Source organism: Triticum dicoccoides, chromosome 4A, assembly GCF_002162155.2.
Source record: "Triticum dicoccoides isolate Atlit2015 ecotype Zavitan chromosome 4A, WEW_v2.0, whole genome shotgun sequence".
Classification (NCBI taxonomy): Eukaryota; Viridiplantae; Streptophyta; class Magnoliopsida; order Poales; family Poaceae; genus Triticum; species Triticum dicoccoides.
The window spans coordinates 138308751-138315426 of NC_041386.1; positions in this window are offsets into that span (position 1 = coordinate 138308751).

The window sequence follows — 6676 nt, forward strand, 5'->3', positions numbered from 1 at the left end:
AGAAACATAACATAGTTCTGCTGGGGGCTCAGCAAAACACACCCCTCAAACTAAATTAAGCACACCTGAAATTAAACTTTGCAACTATTTCGGTAGACATTGCATTAGAACCACCATGAGGAACGACATTGCCACCTTACTCGAAGTCCTCGTCCACGTCCTTGGCTTCGTCCTTGTCCCTCTTCCTCTTGGCCGATACTGCTTTGCTTGAAGCGCACACTTGGCTGTTGCTCTTCATCCAACCCTTGTAGATATCGAAGCAAAGGTAGCCATCCATTGCAGCGTAGTGGATGTGGTCTATATCTAGTACATTCCGCTGCCATGCATGACGATGAAACGTGTAATGAGGTTTCTCCAGTTTACCGTATGAAGGATGAACCATGGCTCCTGCCAGGGTCAGCATTGAAGGCTGACAAGAGGACACCAGCCGATTCTTCTGGAGGTCGAAGGTGTTGCCTACAACGAGGCCTATCCGACGCAGGACTTCTTTGTCGTTACCAAAGTCTACAGTAACGAATTTCACTGTTTTGTCCTTGAGGAAGTTCTTAAAATCCTGGCACTCAACGTCGGCATGGCATATGTGGTAGACCAAGCAAACGTTATGTACGCAAACCTGGATCACGGCGGGCTTCTTCCTCTCTTCGTCCTTTAGATCCTTCTCTCATCCCAGGACTGTGGTGTACTCAACATCTAGCCCAGCGACCCACTCATCATCTGAGTTTTCGAACATGCGGCTGAAGCGAGAAAGGCATCCTTTCACCGTCGCGGAAGAACGGGTGTAGATGACGTCGAACTCATCGCCGGTGATGGTTCTAACCTTGTACTCACTGCCGATCGTGGAGATTTGGGACGCCATGGATTTGGGAGGAGGGTTAGGATTAGTGGAACTGCCGTAATGTGAATGGACGGGACGACTAGGAGCGAACCGCCGTAGTATTGAAGGACGTGCGGGGACGAGTAGGAGCGAACTGCCAGCGTGCGAACGGCAGGGTAGTGGCTTTCCATTCTCCCATGATACGGGCTTCCAAGAGCCCTTGGATCTGAGATCGGACGTTACATGGCGTGATTCTAGACCTATGGGTGAATATCCTATCCTGGAGGGTTATTCTGCAAATTTTCAGCAACTTAGCATGCGACCGTTTGATCTCGGATCCAAGGGCTGCCAGCAGCCCGTATCATGGTCGCGCCTACCACGACTGTCGCGTCGCTCGCGCGGTCGCGCCCTTGGAGATTTAACACGGTGCGTTAGGCTATCTGATGTTGGCATGTCATACATAGTCATCACTTAGTCACTCATACTACAACAAGGTTGGCTATAAGTGTATTTTTTACTCCTCTCTATCACTTTCTTCGTACTCAAGGAAGAAACGGTTCTAAGCGCGTGTATTTATTGCATTTGCCAAGGAGTGACCTCTTCCAATGAAATGGTGTTGCTAAGTTTGCTTCATTTAATTAGCTATAGACTCAAAATTGTCTTTTCACCTAGGTACACGCGCTTAGCACCATTTCTTCCTTGGGTCACCAAACTAGTCTCTCTCTTCTTGATTAACTTGCCACATCAGACTTTATGCCTATGTGGCAAGCTAACATCGTGTGCGGACTGACCCTGCTTGAGTTACTACGCCAACACGACAGAATAGATGACCCAACTTTGCACTAACTTTGTACAAAGTTAGTGCAAAGTTGGGTCATCTATTTTGGAACGGATGGAGTAAATCGTAAAGTAAAAAACAAATAATGGCAATTCATTTAGAAAAAATAATTAATTATGATACAGAAGATTCTAGAACAAAGGAGAAGTGCTTGTGTTTTGAGGTTTGTGCATTATGCTTAAGTTCAACCATGGAGTCTTCTAAATTGTACATGTGGCAGATCTGGTGGAATGTTGATGATATCCAATGGCCAGTAGTGCTCGGATTTGCCTATCTCTGCACTATCGGGTTAGCTTCATCCAGCGACCATCTTTCAAAGTTATTGGCACACTATATAGTTCTTGTGCCATAGTTTCATGTTTTGGAAAAAAGCTACTAGTGGGTTGTACTATCTATTTAGGAATAGAAGATGTATACATGGAAGTTGTAGGGAAAGAGATGACATGGAGCATCTCAATTCCTATGAGTAGGGATTGGAAAAGAGATGTCATTTGGTTCACATCATAGGAACTTTTCTATTGAATATAGAGATGACACGTTTCTCAATTCCTATGAGGAGGGATTAGAAAAGAGATGTAATTTGGTTCATATCATAGGAACTTTTCTATTGAATATACGCTAATGTTTATTTTCCTTTGAAATTAAGGGAGTATAGGAATCCATTCATATGAACCAAGTGGCTCTAAAGCTATAGAAATGATATCATGTTTATTTCCTTTGAAATGTGGAATATATGAATCTATTCCTATGAACCAATTGGCTCCAAAGGAAAAAAATCCTATAAAAATCATATCATATAGAGTTCCTATGATATTCCTCGACACTAAAGGATGCTTGAAATTGTTGCGGGTGATATGATGGTCTTTCTTTGCAGACTCCTCACCCAACTTTATAGTTACCTCTCGAAGATGAATGAAATGATATATACATGGTATTCTACATGTGCAATTTGGTTCACGAAAACTCGGTAAAAGTTTGCGAGGTTCGAATTTTCAATAAAGCTATATGCACTGCATTTCGGAATGGAGGGAGCATACGACAGTTGCTAACACTCACGTGGAAGATTTGTGTGTAGGAGGAGTGGCTGTTCTGTTAAATGACATGGCAAAACTGACACTGTCGGATGCCGATCTAACGTTCCTTATGGTGTTCGTTAGGAAAAGGCTTGTGGCGAACGTTTGTCGGATAATGATTTACGGACACATGCATTGCATTGATACGTGCCCCCTCTCTCTCACGCACACGCACCCTCACGAGTCACGACTCTCCCGAGTCCTCTCGCAGACTCGCACATCGCACCCACCATCTATCTGCAGGTAGACGTCACACACATATGTGCTCTTCACACCCTACCCTCAGAACTTCTAAAAAACAAAAGACGGCGCACACATTTTATTTTAGCTCACACGTCACACACTTGTACTATTACTCTTGCGGCGAAAGTTCTTTGGGCATAGTATATTATACTCTCACGAAGAGAAGCGGTGCACGCACGCACTAGTTCTCTCACACCCACTAGCGGGTACACGTAGGAGCACATTTTTTTGAAGCTGGTACAACAAAATCACTCCACTATATATAAAAGCAGGAGCCTTAGCGCTTGCTTTACTAGGGTTCCTCTCGTTCACTCTCTCATGCTCTCTAGATCTAAGCAACACATAGGTGGCCACACTCTCTCTCAGCTCACGGCTGGTCACAAATCCGGTCGGACAACCTTGACCGGGGCAGGGGTGTAGGTGCATCGTTCATGCTGTCGTCGGCGGCGAGGGAGGAGACCAACGGCTGCCCGCACGTCCCGATCGGCGGCCGTGCCGTTCTCTCCGAGAGAGCGCCGGCTCGGGAGGGCCTTTGACCCCTTCTTCCTCCCTGCGGTATTGTGGCCAAGATGCGGCCTCCCGACGCCGTCTTTGTGACATGCCGATGACCATCAGTTATATATTCCTTCAAAACCTGCCTTGCTCTACTGCCCCAGCTCCCTTCGTGTGGATCATTTTCTACTTCCGTCCGCTGTTCCAAAGCCACCTGGACTTCTACTAAGGCACGTGCTTTGCACGTATGTTCTGTATGATAGATACTCATATGCCTTCTTTTTAGAGAGAGAAATGGGTACTCGTATCTTGAGTAGATATCATAGTGTGTTTGTTTGCATGATCTAAGGACTATTCTGAAATAAGAAGCAAATCACTTGCACAAATCAAACTGAGTTCCAAGTAAGAATTTGATTACAAGATAAAAGTTGTAGTTTTATTATATGCCGTTTCCTGGGTTCCACTGATGTATAGTTCCAGAGTTGTTTGACGGTTTACATGCATGTTTATGGACTATTTTGTGCAACTAAATAAGTCATTTAGGTCTAACAGACACTCATGTCCTGTATTAGCTTGAGGTATAGCTTATGTATGACTGAAATAAAATATTACACTTTTTCTGCGAATAATAAAAATATTACATTTCTCGATGAAGCAGAATAAAACTTTAGCTAGCATCAGCCATGCAATGTTATGTTATGTGAACAGTGTAAATTTTGCAGTATAGCGGCATCTAAAAAAAATCCATTTTTACAGTAATCTAAAAAAATAAGTTAGTAGCAGAGTGTTTATTTCCCAGGTGACAACGGGGAACCAAAATGTGCTAGCTATTTGCCAACTTGTCGTACTTGCATGTGAGGAGGTGCAGCAGTTTCTAGACATTTCTCAACTTCAGTAGGTGCAATCCATATTCAACGGGGACTTCTTTATTTGTTTACTTGTAGAGCAGAGTCGGCCATGTGCACAAGGAGCGGGAGAGAATCCGGCAGCTCTTAGCCATCAGATCATGTCATCCTTTGTTTGATGGACGGCAGTGATATGCATGAGAGGGGAATGAACAGTGGATTTTGAGCCAATGCTTGTTTGGGTGGGAGAACCGAAGATGGAGTGGTAAATCCAGTTTCAAAACTGCTGCATTATAGTAGTAGTAGATTAGAAGTAAACCTATTTCATACAGTCGACTCAAAGCGTTGGTTCAAACAGGGAAGAAAGTGGGAAAGCTGTAGCATGAATCTAGGACTTGGTTCTAAGAGGAAACAATGGAAAGTAGTAATATCTGTCACTATTTAAATAACCGTATATCTTATTTGCGCAAACAGGGATGTCTGTCTCCATATCGTTTCGGGATGTCTGTCTCCGTATCGTTTCTATCCGCGCAATCAAAAGCACACACCTCAGTTTTAGTACAACTGCGCAAAATGAGATGGCTATCCCTCGCTGCCTCATCTAACCTCCCGTCTTCAAGGTATCCCTACATTGGTAGTAACTAAGGTAGAATGACCAACACAATCTAAAAGAAGCTGATTCATACGTTTTACTTCCTGATTGCAGTGCAGGGACGAGCGAAAACAACTACATCCTAGTCCAGAATGCACTTTCTACCAGTTCATCCATGGACCAAGGACTAGCTGGCACGGCTGCATGGCGGTTTTTTGGACAGGTGCGCGGACAAGAGGCATTGTGGTCTGCTTATTTCTGCAAATAGCGGTGCTTAAATTTAGTGGAATGCACAAGCATTTCAACTTGTCAGTACACTGCATGGTTCAGTTCAGCATTCTAGCTGATACCACAATCATAATTGGTTATTCTGGAATGAGAGAACCTAACCCTGAATGGTGGCAACAAGAAAAAACCAGAGTGAACTCCAGTAAATTTAAGCCTGCCGGGAGGCCCTTTGCTCAGAGAGAAGCCTTGCTTGTTTTTTCCTGATTTGTAAACCTTCTCACAACTTTGTCTTTTGTTGTGAACTAGTATATGTTTGTTATGTTCTATGAATCATTGAGATGTATAAAATTTCTTAACTTATGCTTTTCAAGTTTTTTATGAAGACGAGTTTAATGTGAGTGTTCCACATGAGCGCTGGACTAGCGTGTGAACGTTTGGAATTTATTACATTGTGGCCTCAATTAACTGCATGAACCACTGTAACAAGATACATAGTTGCTTATATGTCACACAGCAGATTGTTGATTGTTAGCTGGTCGATAGCCTAGTGTTGAAGCGAGCTGAGCCAATGTGTCGTGTTTTGCACAACTGCTTACAAGTGGGGTAGCACCAACAATGTTTACAAGTACTTATGTATACGTCGGCGCACGGTTCTCGAACGAGTGCTCTATTTCATCAAAACACACACTGCTCGTATGATAAACCGTGACAACTTATGTCTTACCATGCCATATTCATGAAAAAACTAGTGAGGACACATCTGTTTCGGCAACAGTTACGATGGTTCTCACATGATTCACGGGCACACAAAAGTGGCAGCAGTTCCCATAGACGGATTCAAACAGAGTACTAGCCCCAGAGGGGTCGATAACAGGCAAGGTTCGGATAATTAGACACAATCCAAACTACTATTAAACACTAGTTGGGGCAACTATTTCATGCCTCGATCTAATTTGGGCTGGACATAAGACGGACCTTGCCATGAACATCATCGAGGACGTCCCGCAGCAGCTCAATCCTGTAAACCTTCATGAAGACAACCTTGTGGCCTTGCCACTAATAAACTTGTTTGTGGAGGCATGCCACGCCATCTTCCCGCGTAAGCTTGACAAGAACAGTATTCCTCACAAACGAAGGAGTAGCTTTGATCAACTTCTTGTGCTTTAGTACACCCTGGACAACACGCCTGACAACAATGAGGCTGGAATACAACTCTTCATTGGTATAACCGCAAATGGCTTCCAAGATCCAACAGCCTAAGAACTCTGTTTTCCCAGTGCATATATTCAGGTCGTCCGCCTCATAGCGAGTGACATGTACAACCACACAATCCTTGTCTGCATCAGGGCTCTAACTGAAACAGAAACAAACTCTGAATTACTTTTCAGTATAAGAAACACAAGTTATTTAAACCACTATGTATACCATGGCATGGAAGCTAATAAAATTTTGCATTATTAATCACCACATACTTCCTTTTCTAAAAAATCACCACATACTTAGATGAAAAAACACAATCGAGATCGGCAAAGAAGGAAATCACCTTGGGCA